Here is a 25,052-nt window from a genome sequence, read left to right as displayed (position 1 = left end):
GGAAAAGCACATATTCGTGACTTCAAAATTGATTTTATGGGTGCCTGAACACTGCCCATAGTACCCCCAGGGGCACCCCGCTGTCCCCCCTCCCCCATAATAGGTTACCCAAAAGACACACACAAGACAGTTGGTGTTGGGTAACAATGCTGCAGGTTTATTACATAATTCCAGAATATGTAATGGGTGGGTTATTTTACGGGCGATCCAAGGGCAGGCAACCAACTGGGTCGCCTGCCCGCCTGATGAGCCGGGCAGCGCGGGAGCGATACCCGCCGTTGCTGCCCTCCAGGTGATTCTTTCTACGATCATGTGCCGTTGGTAATTCTACTCACGCCCCCCCCCTTGGGGCAGAGCGTCGCATAGCAAGCCCCCGGTTGTTCAGGCCCACAACCGCCCGCAGGACTAGCGGGGCGCCGACACGGCTTCCGGGACCTCCCTTGAGGCTCCTCGGTTTTGGCTCAGGCACCCCCTATGGTGCCGCGCAGAGGTACCCTTTGTACCGGCCTGCTTCCAGATCGCCCTGTAACTCCGCCTGCAACGAAAAAAGAAAACATTACAATGCTCAGAACCCCCCCCCCCACCCAACGCCTACGCCGGGTAAGCGGTAGGGAGGGAAATGGCGAGGTGGGCGACAAAGAGGTCGCCAGGAGGGTGGGGGAAGGCTAAATAGCCTCCCCCTCACACCAGGGCCAGGAAGTGACACGCAATGCGCGTCACTTCCGGCCAGCCCGAGGAGGGGGGCTCCGGTCTGCGTCCCCGCCCCCCCCCCAGTGGGAGGAGGTGGGGAGGGGTGACCGGTGCCCCGGGGGCACTAAGGCGCCGACCGCCGATTGGCCCCCTGCGGGATCCGCGGTCAGCGGCATAGTACCCCCAGTGGCACCCCGCTGTCCCCCCTCCCCCATAATAGATTACCCAAAAGACACACACAAGACAGTTGGTGTTGGGTAACAATGCTGCAGGTTTATTACATAATTCCAGAATATGTAATGGGTGGGTTATCTTACGGGCGATCCAAGGGCAGGCAACCAACTGGGTCGCCTGCCCGCCTGATGAGCCGGGCAGCGCGGGAGCGATGCCCGCCGTTGCTGCCCTCCAGGTGATTCTTTCTACGATCACGTGCCGTTGGTAATTCTACTCACGCCCCCCCTCTCGGGGCAGAGCGTCGCATTGCAAGCCCCCCGTTGTTCAGACCCACAACCGCCCGCAGGACTAGCGGGGCGCCGACACGGCTTCCGGGACCTCTTTTGAGGCTCCTCGGTTTTGGCTCAGGCACCCCCTATGGTGCCGCGCAGAGGTACCCTTTGTACCGGCCTGCTTCCAGATCGCCCTGTAACTCCGCCACAGCCCTGGAGGCGGCTCACCGTCGCAGCCAGGGCCCCCCACCAAACCTTGTTCTTTACCTGCACCCTCTCATCTCTAATGCTTCGCTTAAGTCTAATAGAAACAGGTCCATGCCTACCTGGGACAGATGTACCCCATCTAAGTCGAAGTACCCTTTTATATTCCCCCTAATCATCTCGTGGCGAATGAAACCTAATCCCCTTTGCGCCGTGAACTTTCGCATAGCACCGTTAATACGCCTTCTAGAATGTTCGACCGCTTCTATAGATTTAGCCCCCCGCCAGGACCTTCGTGGGATAATCTCTGACCAAACGATCTCGCAATGGCCTAGCCGCTTGCAGATCTCCCCTAAGTCCCTTTTCATGGCTAGCAGCAACAGTGTCCTTCCAAGGGTAATGAGGTCATTCCCCCCAAGGTGAATCACCAACATGTGAGGGATGCTCGAGCCGTGTGATCTTAGTCTCTGCTCAAGCTTGTTCCTTAGCTCAAACCATCGCATGCCAGGGAAACCCATCCACTCCACCTGAGACTGTGGGAAGTGCCGCATCCAGTTTCGGTGCGATGCCCATTGTGCAGCCCGGGCGACAAAGGAATGCCCGATCACCCACACCAAGCGCCCTAATAAAACAGGAGACATGGTGTACACACAGGGTTATTTAATCATAGGGGTTATTCAATCAAAGACAAAACACGATAAATCACTGCAAACACACGAATAAGTGAAGCCAACATCACGGGCGAACATATCTTTTATAGCAGTCCGATTCCCAGCGCCCTACTTTCTTTACCTGGGCAGGCGCTAAACCCGCCAAGTGGGCGGCTGTGGCAGCGCCAATGCGGAAAGAGTGGCTGGAGTACCTCTTTTCCGGCTGGGCGAGCCCCGCTCTGGACAGGCTGGCCCTGATCATCTGCTCAAACTGGTATCTAGTTACAGGGGCACTGTCCCTATGCACCAACAGGTATCCGGGGGCGGGGGGTCTGCACTCTGCACTCCAAAAACACCTTTACCCAATGTACTGGGCAGAACCTGGTGTCGCCAAGGGGCTGAAGGACCACATTAATCCCACGCCCTGCCTGATCAGTCTTGGACTTTTGTAGGTGAATGGACAGGGAGTCAGAGACGGACACATCCGACATGGCCAGGGCATCCCCTGAACAGTCGTCCTTAGACCTGGCCACTAGCTCGCTAATTCTGAATGCCCCGAAAAAGGCCAGGCAGAAGGCTGCAGAGAACAGCATGGCCTCATAAGGTGAGTGGGTGACCAGCCCAATGGCGCCCAGCATGCCCTTCAGAATCTCGAAGTCGATGGGAGCTCGGTTGTCAGGTACCCTGGGCTCCTCCCTAGCCCAACCCTTCAAGGCAGCACGGATGGCAAAGGAGTTAGTGGGGTCAGCCCCACCGGACAATCTGGTGTCGTGGCTCACAGCTGCCAGGTGACTACCCACCCAAGAATGGCTTTTTCCTTGCTCCCTAGCCCACACGATAAATGCTCGGACTTGGATCGCCAACGTAGCCCCTGATGTGGCCAGCGCCAAGGATGCTGCTCTAAAGGTCGCCATGTGCGCGCCGTAGCGTTTCCTGGTACCTGGGGCCAGAGCTCTCTCTCTCATCGCCTTCAAGCTCAGTCCCACTGCAGGATCCTCCATAGACGTTCCGGGAATGGGGTCATCTGTGCTCTCGCCCGCGGCCAGGCCTCCCTGAATCGGAGCCACTGAAAACGAGAAAGAGCATCAGCTGCCACATTTTTCACGCCTTCAATGTGCCTGGCCTTAAACTCTACATTGATGCGCAGGCAAGCCCTGACCAATTCTCTCAGTAAGCACAGCACCGGCCGGCACTTGGCAGTCTGGCTGTTGATTGCCTGGACGACCGCCATGTTGTCAGACCAGAATATGACCTTTCTGTCTGACAACGCGGCGGGCCAAAGGTGCAGGGCAACAACGATGGGGAAGAGCTCAAGTACAGTAACGTTTTCGGTGACCCTGCGCCTGCGCCAGACGTTGGGCCATTCCTGAGCACACCAGTCCTCACCCAGGATAGCCCCGAAACCTTCCCTACCCGAGGCATCCGTGAATAGACACAGCTCCTGACTGTCCACCCAGGGCTGCCTCCATATTACCGATCCATTGAAGCACGCTAGGAACTCGTGCCAAACAACCAGGTCTTGTTTCAACCCTGATCCCAGCTTCACCCAGTGGTGTTTCTTCCTTACCCCCGCGGTGGCCCTGGCTAGCCTACGGGCGAAAACCCTCCCCATGGGTATGACCTTTACCGCAAAGTTCATTTTCCCTAGCAAGCATTGGATTTCACCCAGCGTAGCCTTGTCTCTCCCCAGCAGACAGTGAATATCCTGCCGCAAGGCCTGTACCTTATCCGCAGGGAATCTGGACTCGCCCTTGACTGTGTCCAACTCGATGCCCAAGAATACCAAAACCTGCGCTGGACCCTCGGTCTTGCCTGGAGCTAAAGGCACGCCTAAGTGTCCTGCCAATTCCTGGAAACACTGCAATGCCCTTGCGCACTCCTGTGAGTCAGCTCCCCCAATGAACAGGAAATCGTCCAGGTAGTGGGTCACTCCCTCTATGCCATACCTGCTCGTTAGGGCCCACTGGAGGAAGGAGCTGAACGCCTCGAAGTACGCGCATGACACTGAGCAACCCATGGGCATGCATGCGTCGTAAAAGACTTTGTCCCCCCACCTGAAGCCCAAAAGGTGTTGGTTATCTGGGTGTACCGGCAGCAGCCTGAAAGCCGATTCAATATCCGACTTGGCTAGCCAGGCTCCCTCCCCCGCCCTCCTGACCATGTCAACCGCCAGGTCTAAGGAGCAGTAGGCCACCGAGCACATCCCTTCGTCAAGCCAAAAATTCACAGAGTCCCCTTCTGGGTGTGATAAGTTGTGAATCAAATGAAACGCTCCAGGCTCCTTTTTTGGTACCACCCCCAAGGGGGAGATCACAAAATGGGGCAATGGGGGGCTGGTGAACGGGCCCGCCACCCTGCCCAAAGACACCTCCTTTGCTATTTTGGCCTGCACTATCTCCGGGTAGTCCCTAGCAGATCTAAGGTTCTCCGCATCCCTGCTCACTAAGGGGCCTTGGTAAGGGATGCGGAATCCCTCTATGAAGCCCTCCGCAATGAGGGTCCCCTCGCTGCTGTTGTGGTATCCGCGGAGGGCGGTAAGGAGGTTATTTATGCTGATGGGAGGGACCTTTTGAGAAATCGTGCGGGGCGAGGGCAGGCGCGCTGTTAGTTGCATTAGCTAGGGGCCAGTGGGCGGGGGGGCGGGCCGGCGGTGGGGCCTGCGGCCGCCCCCGGCTACTTGCTGGTGGAGGGCTTGGCGGGGCTGTCGTGCTTGGAGCAAGTGGTGGCGGCATGGGAGGCCCCGCACTTGCTGCACTTGTGAGTGAACCAGCACGCTTTGCCCCACGAACAGGACCCTGCGTTAAAGAGTCTGCATGTGCCGGAGGACCGTGCCCTAAAGCCCGGCTTGCGGCCCCCCCCACGACCGCCCCGAAAGGGCTTCCTATTCTGCACTTTCCCCTCCTGTTTGTCTCCCTTGCTCTTATCGCTACTCGATGCGCCTGATTTTGCTGCTGCCTCAACTGTGTGCTTGCCCATGTGCTTCACCCATAACCTGACTTCCAACTGATCCCAATCAAGATCTGGACAAATAGCCCTCTGCTTCCGGAAGTCACAATCATAATGGTACCACCCCATGCCCCCGCACTTGGCAGCCTCTTCTGTGATTACGCACGCATAGTGGAAGAGACCTGGCCCTTCATCCGGGAATTTCTCAACTATCACGGCTGCCATGATGGCGAAAGCCTGACCCCAGGTCAGGGCGGCAAAGAGGTCGCCAGGAGGGTGGGGGAAGGCTAAATAGCCTCCCCCTCACACCAGGGCCAGGAAGTGACACGCATTGCGCGTCACTTCCGGCCTGCCCGAGGAGGGGGGCTCCGGTCTGCGTCCCCGCCCCCCCCCAGTGGGAGGGGGTGGGGAGGGGTGACCGGTGCCCCGGGGGCACTAAGGCGCCGACCGCCGATTGGCCCCCTGCGGGGGCCGCGGTCAGCGGCATTTGTGTGGAATTTGAGTAATGTGGAAGCATAGCGTCTAGCCATTGGCTTCACTTCTTTCGGGAAACTTTTCCAGAAACACTTTAGGGTGGTCACCTGACTCCATGTCGTCATGGACAGTGCCCTGATCTTTTATTCGACATGGGGCGCGCTGCAGCAATGGTTTGCTATCATTGAGCTAATTGGACTAACACACCTGGGAAACGTTTCTGCGGGCTCAGGAGGACACCCTCCACGCATCCCTTGTCGTTTTTTTTATAACACTTTATTGATGACCGCAATGCATCAAATACATAACATAGGCAATATGCAGTCTATACAGTCTGTTGTTTTTTTTTTTTTGGTTCCTTTTGCCCTTAGTACATCAATTACAATGTATATGCCCCCACAGATATTCTGTTTCCATTGTCCTAGAAATCAATACAAACAAAAGGAAACTAAGGGTCACATTCTGTGGCGATAATGTTACTATCCAAGCAGTGGAAAATGTTCACTCGTGAGTGTCATTACAAGTTGCATATGTTAACATTCAACTGATAAAGCTTATTCAAACTCATTTCCCCCCCCTCCCATCCCTCCCTACCCCACTCCTGGTCGTTCTTACTTCAGCTAGCACGGTTAACTTAATTGGTCTATGTACATTATGCTCCTAGGGGGGATGTCATTTTCAAAGCAGGATCATAATTTCTCGGGTCTCAGGACCTAACTCCGAGAAGCCAGAAGGCGTTGTTGCCCATTGCTGGGTCAAGTTAGCTTATGTAGGGGATAGATCAAATGCTTCCAGTTCCATTATCATAACCTCCCACTTCAGTGAGATAGGATGTTTCCTTAGACCTCTCTCTTCTTCTCTGCGAAGAGCTGCACCCTCCGCCCGTCCCCACTGTATCATGTCAGTTTGCCAAATAGCGACCACCGGGCATCTCGGGGACTTCCACCTCATAGTAAGTACTCTAATCGCTAAAATGAGTGCTAGGTCCAAGAACCATAACCTCGCCTTCTGCACCCCTGAGCACCGACGAAGGCCCACCAGGCAGTTTAGGACCTCGTCCGGAACCGAGAGCTGCGCTACCCTTGTCAATGAATTGCGGACTCTCCCCCAGTATCCCCGTATGCAGGGGCACGACCACAGCATATAAATAAAGTCCGCCTCGTCTCCCTTACAACGGGGGCAGCAGTGAGGGGAGTCTGGGAACATGCAATGTATCTTTTTCGGGGTGAGGTATGACCTATGAAGGATCATTGTCTGAATAAATTTGAGTTTCGCATTACGCAATACTTTTGGGGGTGTTCCAGCATGCTCTTCCATGCTTTATCTGTAATCTCAGCTCCTGAGTCCTCCACCTAGCGCTCCCTAAGGGAAGTAAGTGGAATTGCTGCATGTGCCCTGACTCCAGTATATAGCCAACGTACTAAATGCCCCCGGGTCCCATATAGTATAGTAGGTGTACCAGTTCGTGTTGTGGGGGTTCAGTCCTCTGCGGGGCCCAAGCGGTCCTGATGTAATGTGTTACAGTAGCGTGTAAGAGATATAAGCGTGGGGGTGCCCCCGTGGCCTGTAGGAAAGAGTCGTGATCTAGCATGGCGCCGTCCCCAAAGAATGCCCCCACTCCCTCCACCCCACTGTCTGTCCAGTCTCGCAGTCTGGCCTTTGTGAGTCTACCCTGTGGTGTAGGGATACCGAGGATGGGGTTGTTCGCGGCATACGGGATCACTGTAGATGTATAAGATAGGGCCTTCCTCCAACACAATAGGGCGGTCTTCAGCAGGGGAGGACAATCCGGGGGAATCCTAGCCTTCGGTAGCAACAAGGAATGCAATTCCCCTCGATCTAGCCTCTGCAACGTAAACCCAATCTCCTGCAAGTTCCTCCCTGCAGTCCAGTATGAGAGCCACTGGAGCTGGCTTGCATAGTAGTAGCCCCGAAAGTCAGGGACTCCTAGACCACCACTGCGCGCAGCCAGCTGGAGCTTTCGAAGACTTATTCGTCTGCGGCCAGCGCCCCAGATAAGACTCACCAGTATCGTGTTTAGTGTGTTAAAAATGGATAGCGGGAGGATCACGGGTAGCTTCACAAAATAATATAATAGGCGAGGCAGCATCACCATTTTTGAGATAGCGATCCGTCCCATTACCGATAAAGGCAGAGAGGACCAAAACCCTACACTAGCACGGAGCCCTGTTATTGCTCGCTGTATATTGCCCTCAATTTGTTCCTCCTGTGTCCTGTAGACCTGGATACCGAGGTACTTAAAGGTGGTAGGAGTGACCGGTAGGGTATAGGTGCCGAACTGCAGGCGGGTTAGATGCGGTGTCTCTTGGAAGAAATAGCTCGTCGATTTCTCAGGGTTTATGGCCAGTCCCGACAGTCGCTCAAAGGTGGCCAGTATATTAGGGAGAGGGGCATTATCAGCGGTCAGGTCTCGTAGGTATAGGAGTATGTCGTCTGCATAGATGGACATCAGGTGGCTCACTCCATCAATAGGAATGCCAAGCCGGTCCTCGGAAACCCTTAGGGCCAGGGGCAAGGGTTCCAATGCAAGGACAAACAGCAAGGGGGATAAAGGGCATCCCTGCCTCCTGCCTCTGTAGATATTATATTGATCTGAGATGTATCGACCCGTGCGAGCTCTGGCCGTGGGGGACGTGAACAATAATCGGACCCATTTAAGGTATGCGTCCGGGAATTCAAACCGTCTCAGAGTCGCGAACATGAAGTCCCAGGAAAGGGAGTCGAATGCCTGTTTAAGGTCCAACGCCATACATCCTGCGTATTGATAAGCTCGTGGGGTGGCCTTCATTACATAATGTAGCCGTCTGGTGTTCAAAGAGGTGCTGCGGTTTAGTAGAAAGCCGCACTGGTCCCGGTGGATGAGCGTTGTAAGATAGGGTTGTATGCGATTAGCCAGGGCCTTGCTGAGGATTTTATATTCTGTAGATAGCATAGAGAGGGGTCTGTAATTAGACAGCTCCAGCCCGTCCCGCCCTGGTTTAGGTATGGACACGACCAATGCCTGCATGGTGGAATCTGGCAAGCGGCCAAGCTCAAAAGCAGTCTTAAACACAGCCTTCAGTGCAGGTACTAAAGATTCAGAGTAGGTCTGGTAAAATTCTACAGGGAGCCCATCCATCCCAGGCGTCTTGTTACGGTTTAGACCCTTGATCGCAACGCGGATCTCTTGTTGAGTGATGGGGCCATCTATTTCTTTCTGCACATCGGCAGATAGCACTGGGAAGGGGAGGTCTTGAAAAAACTCAGTGATTGAGGAGCTTTCTATCGGGACAGGGGGTGCATAGAGTGCTTCCAGATGATCATGGAAGGCCACGTTGATTTCTTCTTGAGTGTGGGCTATATGTCCCTCTAGGGTTCGGATACTAGTTATAACGGGTGGAACCGGTTTGTCTCTAACTATGCGGGCAAGTAACGCACCCGATCTGTCCGCTTCGGTATGTTCTTGTTGGAGAAACGCCCTGTAATCTATTGTCCGCAGTGTCTCCAGAGTTTCCGCATGCTCAATGTGTGCGGATTGCAATGCCCCCTGTTTGGCAGGGTCTGATACTACCTCCCTCTCCAGGGTATGTAACTTATGTTCAACGTCCTTCAGCCTTTGGTGTGTCTCTTGCCTAGCCCCCACTAACCGTCCAATTGTCACCCCCCTTACCACCACCTTCAATGCATCCCACTCGGTCAGATTGGAGGAGGCCGTGTTCCAGTTTTCAGCCAAGTACTTTGTGATAGTGTTAGACAGGGTCGTGCGGAATGGGGCGTCTTCAAGTAGGTGTGGATGCAACCTCCATGTGGCAACTGGGGCAGGCACCATGCCCCAGCGGAGTGTGAGCTCGTGGGGGCTGTGATCTGAGAAGGTCTTTGCTAGATATGTGGAGTGGTGGGCCTTCACAATGATGGATCTCGAACAGAGGAACCTGTCTATTCTGGTATCGAGTCTGTGTACCGGGGAGTAAAAGGAATATTCCTTGTGGGTTAGGTGAAGGCTGCGCCACACATCAGAGAGCGTCCACCCGCTGGTCCATGTTGTGAATTGCTCTGCTAGTTTGCTAGCGTTCGTGCCATTCAGGGGGGGGTGTGACCTGTCCAATTCCGTGTCCAGCACCGCATTCCAATCCCCACCTAGTATCCAGGGTATACCGTCCCAGTCTGCTAAAACCGCACCCACCTTACCCAAGAAATGGTCCTGGTCAAAGTTAGGGGCATAAATGCTGCCAAGGACCACCGGGGAGCCATCGAGGGTGCCCTTCACCAGGATGTAGCGACCCTGGTCATCTACCCTGGTCGTCTACCCTGCGCTCCAGTTCAAGAAAGGATACCCCGTGGCGTATCCAAATAGTCGCTCCTCTAGCGAAGGCGGAGTAATTGGTGGAATAAATATGTCCCCTCCATTTTTTCCGCATCTTTTGTGTTTCAGATTCGGTTAGGTGGGATTCCTGGAGGAACACCACCTGTGTCTTTTGTCGAAGGAGAAATGCATGAATACGGTGCCTTTTCTGGATTGCACCTAGTCCCCGTACATTCCATGTGACGAAGTTATACGACCCTGTTGTGTTAGCGTTCCCTGCCATGTTGCAAAGTATACTGTGGATCTCCCGTTCCCGTGTACCCAGTAGAGCAGACCTGACCAGGAGTCCCCTTGCCCATAACCGGAACAAAACTTGGCACAGCGCCTAAACTGCACTGGGCCCAACATTGAAATACCACTAATATAAAACAAATAACGGTGCGTACGCAAGCAAGGGGGTAGCCACTCCAATACCTAATCATGGACGTAAACGGGAGTCTGCAATCCAGCGGCTCTACGGTACCCCGCCCCCGGGGGGAGGGAAGTATGTGTAGATGTGATGGGGACATAATTATTGGCATACTCCGTCACAATGGGGAGTGTTACGGAGCCCCTCCACAGATAATGCACGACCCAGGTCCATCAGAGTGTAGCAGTTGTATCAATAGGATAGAAGGCTGTAGCCCCACCGACCACTAGAGAGACCCGGAACTCATCAACATACACAAAAAGCATTATTAGTTAAAGGATACTATAGTCTCTCAGGCGCAGCGCTCACGCCATCGGCAAGGGCAAGTCCAAGTCCCACATCCTCCGGCTCCAGCTTCGTTGATTCTTCCACTGTATTCAGTTGTCGATCATATCATCAGCTGTCCTCGATGTGATCGTGGGGAAAAGAATTGCACTGTGCTCAGAGTCCGAGTGAGTAGCATTGTCCTCAGAATCAGTGGAGATTTTGTGTGAGTCTTCATGGAAGGCCCCGGCAGCCGCAAGCGCTCCCTCCTGATCTCGTCGCTGTTGTTCCCGCGATGGGCCGGCGCCTCCTCTACTCCCGTTGGGGTTCTGAGTTCGGCAAGGGGTCCTTTTCAGGAGTGCGTCTGAATCCTGTGAGGAGATATCCGGGTTACTGCTTTGGCTAGAACTGATGCACATTACTTCCAACCATTCCTCGACATCTGCTGGGCTTTCAAAAAAGTGTTTTTTTTAATCATGCATAACCTTCAGCCGGGCAGGATATAAAAGTGCGTATTTGAGGTGTGCTTTCTGTAGTTTTTTCTTTACAGCCTGGTAGGATGATCTTTGTCTCTGCACCAACACCGTGTAGTCGAGATACAGGGAGATGCGGTGGTTTTCGTACTGGATTAGTGCCTTTTCTCTAGCTTTCTGTAAGAGGACATCGCGGTCTCGATAATTGAGTATTTTCACGATCAGGGGGTGGGGCGGTACGCAGGGCCTGGGCTGTCCCGTCGGAATTCGATGAGCTCGTTACACACAGAAGTACGGGGAGAGTCCTTCAGGTGCCACATGATCCCTGAGCCATGTCTCCATGAAGTCTGCCACCCTGTTCCCTTCACAGCGTTCTGGCAGGCCAATGACGTGGACATTGTTGCACCTGTTCCTGCCCTCCGCATCCTCCACCCGATCCAGGAGCGTCGACACCTGCTTTTGTAGTTGTTGCAGTGTGGATGAGTGTTCCGCTACTCTAGGGGCAAGGTCAGTGATCAATTGGCCGTGGTCTTTTACCGTGTCCGCCAGCTTATTATGGTCTGCCTTCAGCAACGTGAGCCCCGTGGCCAGCGTGCCCATTTGTAGTTCCAGTGCCGTTCTAGTGTCTCGGATCTCCTTGAGAATGAGGTCCAGTTTATCCGGCGGCTCTTCTGTATGTCCGGTCAATGTTGCCCCCGACGGGGAGAGCCTATTGGTGTGGCCCGCCTCAGTGGAGGAGTGGTCAGGGCCCTGTGGTCCCTCCAGCACCCTAGACCGATGCCTGCCCATGACGCAACGTTGCCGCCAATCTCCGCTATGAGCCGTCTCTATGATCGGGTCCACAGGGACTCTGGTAGTGTTCCTCGTGGGGTTATGGCGCAGCCCGAGTACGTTTCAGCGCACCCTAGGGGGAGTATTGCTGGTGGGCCAGGGGACCCAGGGGGGCAGTATCTCACCACGTATATCCAGGCAAATCAGTTAGACCCCGCGTTCGCAGGCAGTGGTGTCCCAAAGTTGTTAGGTAGTATGCCCTCCCAGGGCTCTCCGTATGTTGTTCCCTATGTGTATCTCCCCAGTACGTGTAGAGGACGCTCGAGTCACCGTAGGAGGATGCGTCCCGCGCAGCCGAACTCCGACCAAAGACGACGGTAGGGGCGCCCAGGGCCCCCGGTCAGCCAGCCCCACGTCGCAGGTTCCGTTGGGAGGAGGCGTCTCAGCATTCGTCACACAGTCTCCCCCCATGGCTCCGTGGCCCCCAGCCACCTTCTGTGTCCGGGCAGCCCACTGGCAGGGGAGAGGGGGTCAGGGTTGCACACTCTGGGTCACTTTCGCTTTCCACGAGGCTCAAAGGGCAGGCCGCAGGGGCCCCACGCGGCACTGTGGCCACACAACCGGCACCGCACTGACCGTTAACAGGGTCCTCTGGCGTCCCCCTGTGCCCCCTCGGTCCTACCTCCTCTGGGGGCCAGTCCGGTCCGTGGGCTAAGTGTCGTTCTGCCGCAAGCCTCCAGCACACCCCCGCCGCACAGATGTCCCAGGGAAGTACTTGTCGTATGGGCCAGGCCACCGGGCTCTTCCACTGCAGCCCCAGGCCCCCGTCGCAGTGCCAATGTCCGGCCGCAGGTCACGGCCTTGAGCAGGCCCACGTTCGCCTCTTTTCTGCAGGCTAGCCAGCTCCTGGGTCGCAGCAGGCCACAGATTTGGGGCCCGGGCACAGCAAAGGCGCCTCCGCAGCCCCCCCGCACCTCTACAGCCCGCAGCGGGCACTCTCCCGGGTGACGACACTCCTGGCTGAATGCAGAGCCCCAGGCCGTTCCCCCGCCAGGCCTTCCGTCCCACAGCCACTATCCAGTAGGGAGGGGGGGGCCCCCAGGCTTCGCGCCCGGTATTGTAGGGTCACCCGTGAATAATCAAAGGATCCCCAAGTCTCACGCGAGGTGCGGTGCTCGGGCGGGAACACACCCAGGTGCCCGCCTCCCGCCCGGATGCCCTCGCTGCTCCAGGCCCCGGCCTCCGCTCGGATCCAGCAGATGACAGGCCCCAGGGAGGATTCTCACCGGAGCGCCGCTATTCCGGTGGGTAAACTTCCGTCACCAGGCTGGGGGGCTACGGGCCTCCTAGACGTCCGTCTCCCATCCAGAAGAGTCCGTAGGACAGTGCAGGATAAGCAGGTTCCCCCCGGGAGGGTCGGGAGCTCTACTGTGCTGCGACCGCCATGACAGACGGCTAGCCACGCCCCCCCATCCCTTGTCATAAAGAGAACCTCAGACCTACCAGGTGAATATACCACGTCTCCAGTTGATAGTGCACGGAGCTCTCAAGATTCCCAGATCCATGAATGAGTAGCAGTCCAGCTGGCTGAGCTAGACACAACGGGACCTGTGAAGAAAACGTGAAAGTCTTGAGTGCGTCCGCACACAAATATGTTGTTTAGTGGCAGATGTCTCTGAGTTTAGATCACTGTAACATACATTTTTGAGTACTAGACAACTTAATGTCAGGGCCTGGGTCTTTTTAGATCTGGTGTGACCGCACAACTGTCTGCAAGATCTGTTGTTACCAATAATGTAATACATAAATATAGTGTGGGCTTTTGATCTCCCGGTGGCGTACTACTCTTTCGCCTCATGTTATTGGCTATTCGCTGTATCAGTCTGACTCATGGGCAGTGCTTGCATTGTAAAGTACGAGGGACTATTTTACATCTTAAAAGTACTTTAAATCAGCACACACTGAACTCATTATCTATTTTTGGTTGTGTTTTCATTGCTGCAAGCTTTGTTTTAATATACACTAGCACGGGTGAGGTTTGGAGAAGGTTCTGTGGTGCTCTACAGAAGTGCACTTGAAAGTTGTCATGAACTTATTTATGTGCGGTGCTTTGAGTTGGAGAGATCACCCACTCCCCACTTGGACGACCAAAATCACCCAGTTTGTACAAAAAATTGTTTTCCCCAGCACACGCTAATGTCAACATGTACAACATAAATAACACATATCAACAATTCTTGTCTTTCTTGTATTTGTTAGGTTTATTCTCATATGCTCTTGTTTAGTTCTTTTTTTAGCCTCTTTTTAGCCAACACGTATTTCGTCGCCCACGTCAAGTGGCCGCGGCTTTCTATGGGCTAAAAGATACAAGCATATGTATTTGCTACTAGAACATAATAGTTTTTTTCCAACAATCCGAAGTATAGGTGACATATGTGTCTATATCAATCTTCCTTTTCAATCAGGTGACTTTTTGTGTGTGGCAACCCATGCACATTGGTTATGACATACAGTAGTGGATATACAAAGCAAAGAAAGTTATATTCCCCAGAAAGAATTTGCATCCCAATTATTGCAAATGATCTTGTTATTTGGTTGATCTTATCTTCAATTGTTTTTTATCTATGCCATATTTATCGAACAGCCGGCTTAGTTTAGACATTTTTATTGACATCTTTTCATTCACTTCTATTCGCTTCATACATTCGTTTTTATTTATCTTTTTATTTTTTGTAATTTACATTTGTCTTGGAAACATGCTGCTTTGATGGGATCAATTGCGTTCCTATGTATTTTGTCTAAGTAATATCAATCAACCTTTAGTGCAACCCAATATTTGTTGACTTGTGACCCCCTAAAATCATATAGTATACCTGTTTCGTCGGTATGGTTAGTTTTATCTGAAATATATTAAGTACAGGCAAAGTTTTGGCAGTCAACGGGCCATAATTTGGTATGTAAATCCTACTAGCATACAATATTGTTCGGTCTGTGCGGGCCGTGCTCCTACCTTTTAACCAGTTGCAATTCCGTACCGGTTTCCCCTAATAGTTCATTGTCTTTGTTAATTTTTCTCTCCCAATCGTATCAGCATTATCCCTTATTGTTTGTTGTTATCCGTTTTACTGCCTTTTGAAAATTTTAATAAGATTGAGTTTGTCAGAGCTAAGTCCTATATGTATGACTATCTAACCTTTTAAACTCCCTAATCTGCAAGGGAAGTTCAGAAATCTTACCCGAGTGTTTGCTCGTGCAGCCTTCCGTCGTCCCAGCGAGTACGCTTTGACAGTTCTCCCCAGTGACTCAGCCTTTTTTATGGGAAGGAGCATGGCAATAGAAAGTGGACTAACCATGTAACATCTATGTTTCCATGGTTGCCATTTTGAAACGGTGTTCAAATTAGTTCCTCAATTCCTTATCACTCGAAAACTATGTTTGGTAATGGCGACTATACATGTCTAACCTATGAGGTAATCCATAATTTTAAGGCCAAAAGTGCTAACAGAAAAAGAGGCCATTTGTATTGTCTCCATAATGCTGACCATGCCTATTTATTTTTCCACAACTGTAGTCATCATTTTTGAATGGCCACCAATAAGTGCTAAGGGGGAGTGAAAGTGTGGAGAAGAGACCGTAGGAAAGAGGAATTCCTCTATTCGGAACTAGGGTCCTCACACACCCAGCAAGCTACGTGTCATGCTTCATCATATGGACCTGCTCCTCGTCGGGCCAGCGCTGCAATGCCCGACGGGCACCCTTAAAAGGGGCTCTTTAGCGGAGATCTTTAGTTCCTGGCCGTATGATGCAGTGTGTGTGAGAGGGACCTAGTGGTGTAGATGTGAATGCAAGTGTGTGGTTAAAACAAGTTGGAGAGTCCAAAAATAGAATTTTATTAGGAGTGGCTCTCCACTTGATTAAAATGAAAACAGAGTGGCAGCTGGCTGATATTATGATTCAGCTTGGCTATGCTCTTCTGTGGTGGTCAACATGTTTCTTGCCCGTTGGTCCTAATGATCCGTGGCAATTCTTCAGGACCTACTGAACTGTCAATAATCTATACAACGTGGTGAGTACAATTGTTACCTGCCACACGTTATATGGAAAACGATCTCGCCATATGTCTAAGGGGACCTAAGAAAAAAAGAAAGTTTTTAGGAAGGCAACCCAAGCATAGGCAGTGATTAAAATTAGTACTGTACAGGTAGATCTCACACAGTAGTGATTACCCCCTCGACCGAATGACACAAGTATGCGTCCATTGTCACCAAGTGTCAAACTATCCTATACAGTGAGTAGTTGCCTTATTTAAGATCGAACAGCGATGGGTGCATCGTCTGAGGACAGACCTAGAAGGCTTGAATGATCAAATCCCATGGGCAGTACTCATGGACAGATAATACAGACTTTCTCTCACGTTGCTACTCCGATAACTGTGTTCTCTAAGGAGTAGACTTATCATGAACCCGCTACCCTGGGCTTTCCCCCTAGTGTGGTTGTGCTGTATTTCGTTTCCTAGTTACCCTGTGGACACTTGTTAGGTTCACTCACTCTAAGATGGCCGCCATCATAACTTATTCACTCTATGGATGCAGCCACATACGCCATACACTGACACGTGCTTCTAGCTAGCCGACCCACCATTCAGTCTGCATGGCCACCGAATTGTCACACCCAAGCTTTCAGGACAATGTGTTCCACCCTTTAACTCAGCAGGATTTACATCACTAATCAATGAGAAATGATGATTTTACTTATAATGACCACATCTTAAGATGGCCGCTGCATTTGACACTCCCTTTCATAGATCCAGCTTCACGCTCTCACACTACACACTTCCGGGTAATCTGCCCGCCCCCAACCAAACACACCAGCCTGTATATCTATCAGGTACCTTGCCGGGTATTACTTCTCCCGGGTTGAGTGGCGCGAGGGTAGGTTGACGGCCCATTCCGGCAACAACCTTCAAGTAAGTGTAACGGCGATACTGCAATGCGCCCGGTTGATAGTGATGGGTCATGAGAGTGGTTTGAATGCGTGTCCGCGACTCACGGGGCGATGGTAAAAAGTGAATGGAATCCCGCAGCTGAACTTGGGAGTAATGACTAAGACGCGGTTTTGTCAGTGCTCCCTTGTATATAGGTTTTGACACTATACGCTGTCAGTGTACTGCACCAGCTGTCCATCTATCGGTTCTTTGGCGCACTTTGCTTGGCACTCCGTGGGGTCTGGGAGCAACCCAGGGTTCTCGCCGGTTCCTCTTTACCGTGACGGCAGACCGACCGGGCCTGCCCTAGACTCAACTTGTGGTGTGGGCGACTGCGTTGCGGTGCCTTTATTCTGTGGCTACGCATCTCTTGCTGGCAGATACCTTGTCCGGGCTGGCATTCACGATCCATGCGCCTCTGGTTTGACTCCTTTTAAGTTTGCCTCGTGGTGCTTCTTTATTATTTCATTATCCCGCCTGTTTCATGACTCGCATTACTTCAGCTCATATGACGGGATCGCACACGGGCGATATTGTTTTACGTGTGCTGACACTACATGTCGGGCCAGTTGCCCTCCATGTTTTACTTTGTTTTCCATTTAACATTTTGTTTCTCATTAGGACACCAGAATCTTGGTGTCCTGGTGGCGCCACGGCCACGGACAGGAGCAGGGATTCACACCACAATAGGTGAGTGCCCTGTTACTCCTCAATGAAGAAACTCGTTGTTACTTTATAATTACTTCCTCATAGGGAATACAACACTTCCAGTCTTCTGTTTTTATGTTGCTTGTTTTTATATTCACTTTTTGAGGAGAATACCTACTCACTGTATAGGATAGTTTGACACTTGGTGACAATGGACGCATACTTGTGTCATTCGGTCGAGGGGGTAATCACTACTGTGTGAGATCTACCTGTACAGTACTAATTTTAATCACTGCCTATGCTTGGGTTGCCTTCCTAAAAACTTTCTTTTTTTCTTAGGTCCCCTTAGACATATGGCGAGATCGTTTTCCATATAACGTGTGGCAGGTAACAATTGTACTCACCACGTTGTGTAGATTATTGACAGTTCAGTAGGTCCTGAAGAATTGCCACGGATCATTAGGACCAACGGGCAAGAAACATGTTGACCACCACAGAAGAGCATAGCCAAGCTGAATCATAATATCAGCCAGCTGCCACTCTGTTTTCATTTTAATCAAGTGGAGAGCCACTCCTAATAAAATTCTATTTTTGGACTCTCCAACTTGTTTTAACCACACACTTGCATTCACATCTACACCACTAGGTCCCTCTCACACACACTGCATCATACGGCCAGGAACTAAAGATCTCCGCTAAAGAGCCCCTTTTAAGGGTGCCCGTCGGGCATTGCAGCGCCGGCCCGACAAGGAGCAGGTCCATATGATGAAGCATGACACCTAGCTTGCTGGGTGTGTGAGGACCCTAGTTCCGAATAGAGGAATTCCTCTTTCCTACGGTCTCTTCTCCACACTTTCACTCCCCCTTTTCTCTGAGGAACTGCATACTCTTTCTTTTTGACACCAATAAGTGCTGTCATTGAAGCCCGTAACGCATTTCAATGGATGTTAATCCTCTTAGTTGTTCATCAAATGATTTGACACTATAATGAAGTGTCCCCTACAATATCAAAGCTAATTTCAGTATATTCTTTTTCCAATTATGTGTTTGTATGTTATGGGCGAATAAAAAATATGGTGAATGTTTACCAAGACATGTGCAGGTACCCAGCATCTGTATCAGTTCAGACAATCGGTCTGTACAAATCCTCAAGTATTCATTACATTACATAGTTGAAGTGAAATGTTTCAAAATAGCAGCGGCAATGAACACCCTTCAGTCACATATTTTTAACATCATTTTTTAAACATCACAATCTTTTAGCACAGACATAAGTTTTATTTATTTCTTAGACGCTGCTATTCACCCAGAAAATACTGAAGCTCATGATCTGTGTTAAGACCCATTTCAACCCATCTCAAGCGTAATATCCACATAGCTTCCTTTTTTCTTAGGGTGAGTTCCCCGCTTCCTCCACGAGGGTCTCTAGGTTTGTGCTCCATACCGTAGAAGATGAAAGATCTGTGTGCCCCTTGTTTGCCACAATTTTCAATGTGTACGGCTATGGGGCATCTAATGCCATTCTGTATGACAGCTCTCATATGTTCGTTTATTCTATCACGGAGAGCCCTTATTGTACTGCCTACATATCTTAAATTATACAATTGCATATATCACATATTTAGTGTTGCAATTGATGTTTGATGTAATCTCAAATCTCTGTTTATTGATCTCTTCAAATTCCTTCTTTTTGTCTACAGCACATTTGCAAGTAACAATTCAAAATTTTAAGCTTTGTTTTAATGTTTTAGGTAGGACTAACAACACAAGCCAGACTTTGTCAATGCTAGTTTTCAGTTTGATTCTAGAGACGATAACTAAGACCATTAACACTACCAGAATACAACAGTTGGTTCAATGAAAAGTTAGACCTGTTGCTATATAATCTCAATAGGGAAGAAAGTAAGGAAGCAACAGTGAGCGTCTCTTTGGAGATCAGCAAGCTTAACCAAAATTATCTTACTCAACAAGCAACTATTGAATGAACAATAAATGAAGACAGTGAAACTAAGGATTGGTATGGCTAGTCTCCACATTTATCTATGTTCTTCGAATGGACCCTTTAATGAAAATGCAGGAGGACAAAATTGACAGAAACCATGATTATTTTGTCCAAAATTTTTAGCTTGCTCCCAGCGCCTACTGCCCCACGAAGAGGGAATACTTTACAGGGTACACAGAGCTAAGTCAGCAGGATAGTCTGTCAGTATCAGCCCGAGGACAAAAATAGCAATGATTTGCGTGGGGAAGGAGGAACAACCTGACAATTATCGGCCCTCCCTGGCCAGACACAAGCTACACCTTTTTCACCACAGTCAGAATTTTTCCCTAACGTCCGAATTGCACCCTATATCACACCCAGGGGGCATGCGTACTGTAGGACTTGGCCCTTTTTGACTAAAGTCCCTGAACTTTTTGCTTTCCCTCTAGACCTTTTTCTGACATGCTGTTGCCAACTTAGATGCTTTGAACACTTTGCCACTAATAACCAGTGTCAAAGTGTAAGTGTTCCCTGTATAAAGTAATGGTAATTGGTTGTCCATGATTGGTATGTTTGCCTTACTAGTAAAGTCCCTAGTAAAGTGCACTATATGTACCAGGGCTGGTAATGCAAATGCTACTAGTGGGCCTGCAGCACTATTTGTGCCACCCACACAAGTAGCCTTAAAAAGGGAACCAAGGCCTGCCATTGCAGGGCCTGCACGCAGTTTGTGAAACTGCCATGTTGTTCTGTCAAGTGCTCACTTGTCAGACCTTACCCTTCCCTTTCTGTGCACCTAAGACACTCCTATGGTAGGTCTGGGGTATCCTCTGGACAGGGTGTAGTGCATGTGAAAGGTAGGACATATTCTAAGGTGTGTGTCATGTCCTGACTGTGAAATAATCTCCATTTCGTTTTTCACTGTGGAAAGGCCATCTTGCCCATAGGACAGAATGGGAAGTCTGTGTAATATGTTTTCCAGCCTGTCCTCCCAAAGGCTTAAGATGGAAAGGTGAAGTTTAGAAAGCCTGAACTCACAATGTAATATCACATCTTTTTATGTAGGTGGTTTTTGCATTGTGTGTTCAGAAGCCACTCTTTTAGAAGTGGCTGCGTTTTTGTGCTCTGACATTTCTGTGTGTCTCTGCCTGGCTGTGGATTGACTGTCTGGATTTGAAACTTTGGGATTACATCGTACTGTGTGAGGGGCAACTGTGAGAGGCGAAGAGACAGTTGAATGCCCAGTGATCAGGGCCTGAGTGTATTACGCATTATTCCATTTCTGAAGAACGGAGTACCTGATTAGAGTATTACGCATTGCATTATTCATGCATACCGAACTACCTGATTAGTGTATGACGCATGGCATTTTTATCTGCATAACGAACTACCTGATTGTCTTATGACACATTGCATTGTTTCTGAATAACCATCTACCTGATTAGCGTATTACCCATTGCATTTCTCGAGCATAACAAATTACCTGATTAGTGTATAAGCATTGCCTTATTTTTGCAGAACAACATATCTGGTGGTTGTATTACGCACTGCATTATTTGATCTTGCAAAGAGCCTGATGGTTGCATTATGCATAGCATTCCTTTCATTGCAGAGTGTCTGATTGCTACGTTATGCATCACAGTATTGTTACATTGCAAAAGTCCCTGATTCCAGCATTACGACTGTATGAAATAATGTTAGGAGTACAGGAGAATGTTTAGAAGTGCTCATTGATATCGCCAGAACATACAACGGCTGGCTAGCCTAACAACCGCCCAGGTGAAATATTGCACAACCTCATATGTTGGTTTTATATTGTGTGGTCTTATCGTATATCTTTTTGCTTAAAGTTTATACTCTTTTTTACAAAACTTGTGTGGAGTCTATTTGTGGTGTCATCATTGGTTTATTGTGAGCGTGGTTGTGAATACTTTACACATTTGCCTTGAAGATAAGCCTGGCTGCTCGTGCCAAGCTATCGAGGGGGTGAGCGGGGCTATCTAAAAAGGTGACCTTCCTTTCCCTGATGTTGGAACGAGGGTCCCTACTTGGCCAAGGGTACCTACCTCAGCCAACCAGGGATCCCGGGTCTAACACGTACCATCTGTGTGACACTCAGTGGTACAAGGTAAAAACCCAGCTCTTCACTTTTTTCAGACACTGTCGGTGTTAAAAAACTAACAGTCGCTTAGAAAACTCCTTTATCCTGAAAAATAAGATCAAGGTGGTGACCCTATATCACACCCAGGGCCTATGCGCACCATCTATGTGAGGACCAACAGTCCAAGCGAAGAAAATAAAAAAGTGACTCTATATCATAACCAGGGCCTATGCCTACCATCTATGTAATGCCCTGCGGTCCAAGCTAACTATAAGCTACTTTCACCTTCCTTAGAATGCTGACTAAGGAAAAAGTGATCTACGCACTTGACCTAGTTTGCCATATGCCACATGCCACATGCTGGGACTATGGATCAGATGTAGCCTCTCATCCTGTAACAGGACCCTCTGGACGGACCTCCACCCCACTGATTCAGCAGAACATCTGCTCCCCGGTCTTGTTGTACAGTTGTGAATCCGTTTGGGCAAGGGACCTTGTCCTTTGGCAGCAGTCAGGTTCGATAAACTAGTCTACCTTATCTGGCTCGCCAAAATGTTGCTCGGATATGAGTTTACCTTGAAAAAATGTTTAAAGGCCAAAAGGCATTTGGCAAAATAGGAACACATTGGTTTAATTAAACGCAGTGGCCGGGGGAGCAGCAATAGAGGCGTGTCTGAAGACTGTCTCGTTGTACAGAGGTTTTGTCCAGCATTAGATATTGTTTTTGAATTACAATAAACTGATTACACATTCTTGTAGAGCACGTAAATTCAGGCCTAGTCATGAACCATAAATTCAACCATATGATAAGGGGCACCGGTGGCTCTCAACTTTGTGTATGTGTCCAGATGTCTGGCATGGGGAGCGCATGATCACTGTGTGTAGTGTGTATGGTGTGTTCTGATTGGCTGAGTGTTCCTACCTAAATGTTGCATCTCACTTTGTGGAATTTTGAGAACGCGCCACCCTTTGGCCAAATGTGTTTTATTTGGGCCAGTCTCCTCTGACATTTTGTGGTGTAGCTGCCTATCTGTGTCATCGATCTGGGTCTTCCCTGTTTGCACATTTGTTTTCGTGTAACCCCACCTGTAACCTATCAATTGATAGACTTGTGTTTGGGTGGCAGGCCCTATCTTACTATGTATCTCTGACTCGGGTTGATGGGGAAGTCATCTCTGGTGGATTCGACTGCAATGATACGAGTCCATTTTTACGTGTACATATAACAAGGTGGTCATTGATATTGCATTTACCGACATTCTCATTATTATGCAAACATTTGCCACGGCGTACAGAGACAACGTATTTACCGGTATTAATATTGTGTCATGTCCTTTAGGATAGTCCCATGAAGTTCATACCAATTCCATACATTTTGTCCCATCCCCACGACATAACGGTCCTAACACAGGTGACCTTTTACCTAGTAGCTTACTTCTGTCTCTCTGACATCAAGCTCCTGGCACCCTATCTTAATCCCTGTACCCGACGTAAATAAACATGTCCCCAGGCAGCACAGAATTATTCTATATAAGAGTCACCACTTTTTTTTATCCATGCCCAACAGCCAGCTGGGCATGATCATGTTTGTTAAGAAAAGGATTAGTGATTCTAGAAGAAACCCTGGAATGACCACTCTGGTATAAAAGACCCTCAATCCCCCTTACAGAACAGAGGAGAACTCCTTCCAGGCTAGACCGACACTCTGCAGGATGATCCTTCAACTGGCAGAGACCTGACATCCCTTGCAGGATGCCATTCTTGATGCAGAGACGGGGTCCTTCATTCCGAACCATCAGTTGAGGGCCTAGCAATGTGTCTTAGCTCCATTAGGATCTATCCTGACATTTACATACACATGCTTCCCCTACATATCTAGGCAAGGTACATTTAGGTAGGCTACGCATAGTAGGAGTACGCCAATGCTATTGTTTTATATAATCTGCTTTTATTAATCTTATTAGCACTATTGTAGAAATGTCTCTGCTATTTATGATATTGGTGCTAGCGATCCCATTTGCCTGCTCCTGTCCTTTGATTGCCGCAGCGAATATGTTTCATACTAGACTGACCCTTGACTAATAAATAATTATTGAAACCGTTCCAATCATCATTCTATGTGTATTCTGAGAAAAGTAAGCACGAGTTACTGATCGAAAGATATCTTATTGTTTCCACGATACCTGAGGAATCAGGGTTGTCATGTTCAGTGGTTGCCAGAAACTACCTACACCACTGTTGAATACAGGGGGTGGTAGTGGCACTGTAGAGCTAGCTGATCTAACGGCTGACTCATCCTGTGGGGGTGTCCAGAGTCTGTCTGCACATCAAACACTCAGTTTAGGTCATCCAAAAATGTGCAGGTCCTGGGGGTACTACACGTAACACACAACAGAACCTCCCGCAAGTTAATTCTTAATAGGCAATATGTCCACAATATTTAAAAACATAATTGTCCCACAGAAAATATTTTCATTTTGATTTTGATTTATTTAATGAAAAAAATAATATTGAAACAGGGGGTACTACACAACATGGCGCCACCAACGTTGATTTTGGTTCTTATATTAACAGTAAAATCTGAGTAGTTCAGTCATGCTTTCTCAGTCAGCCCTACTCACACTTCAGACGTCTGAAGTGGGAAGGAAAATCCGCCTCAGCTGAGCAGGTGCACTCTGTGCCTCAGCTGAGCAGGTGCACCCTGTGTATTGGCTGAAGGTTTAGACAAGCTTGTAAGGATTAAAGGTTCCCATATTGTGCTAAGCCCTACCGCTTACACCTTTACTTTCTTCTCCTTTAAAAATGACTGAACCTGCGAGTGGCAGTGGAAGTGCGGAAGGAGACGAATTTGCTAATGCTCTAAACATCACAGAGAACTGCAGACAGGCAGTAACTGTGAGATTGGTAGAACATGGCATACCTGTAACAGGTGGCCATGTTACTTTCGTGATTGAGGCACACAAGGTGTTCGGATCAGAGGTATTCTATTCCTGGGTGAAATTCCCACCTGCAGATCCACAGACACATTTATTTCACTAATTCATTGAAGTGGATCCACCGGAAGAATACATCCCATACAAGGACATTGAAGTCCCGTTAACTTACCAGCAACATAGAAACTGGTTTAAAGGCGCACTCAAACACACAACTTTGGTCGTAAGACTCGGTCCGATCAGCATAGGAGGAGCAACATGGCCGGTCTTAGCAACTTACACTCCACATCCTGAGATAGACACACTCCAAGTAAGGGAAGTGCATACACTTTACAAAGAAATAGTCAGGCTATACAGACATATTGTCCAGTTCGTCATGCGAACACTCACATTACAACCTGCGAGATCTGCTCCACCTGGAAGAGTCCAGATCCAACACACACCAATAATTAGTCCACATACACTAAAAGCATTCCCATCAAAGAGGGATCAAGTACCATTCTGGATTGCTAAAAAAATAGCACAGTTGGAAGCAGTATTTCCCCATACGGATTCGCAGGAAAACATAGAATGTTAACAATTTGCTTGCCAATGGGAATGGTTCCCTCAATTGAGGATTGTACCACTTGGGCACAATCTTTGCTGCAGTATACATTAGAGTACACGGTACCCCAACCATATCAGTTATTCCTGAAGTATTGAAACAGATACAGAA

The 25,052-nt window shown here is 49.5% G+C and overlaps 1 protein-coding gene across 1 annotated transcript in view; it reads right to left on the bottom strand.

Annotated features, from left to right (window-relative positions):
- LOC146834776 (GTP-binding protein Di-Ras2-like) overlaps positions 1 to 25,052 on the bottom strand; it is a 70,348-nt gene that overhangs the window by 6,058 nt on the left and 39,238 nt on the right. The window lies entirely within an intron of this gene.

This window comes from Triturus cristatus, chromosome 4_2 (assembly GCF_964204655.1).
Source record: "Triturus cristatus chromosome 4_2, aTriCri1.1, whole genome shotgun sequence".
In the NCBI taxonomy this organism is placed as follows: domain Eukaryota; kingdom Metazoa; phylum Chordata; class Amphibia; order Caudata; family Salamandridae; genus Triturus; species Triturus cristatus.
This window is presented reverse-complemented; position numbering and strand designations above follow the sequence as displayed.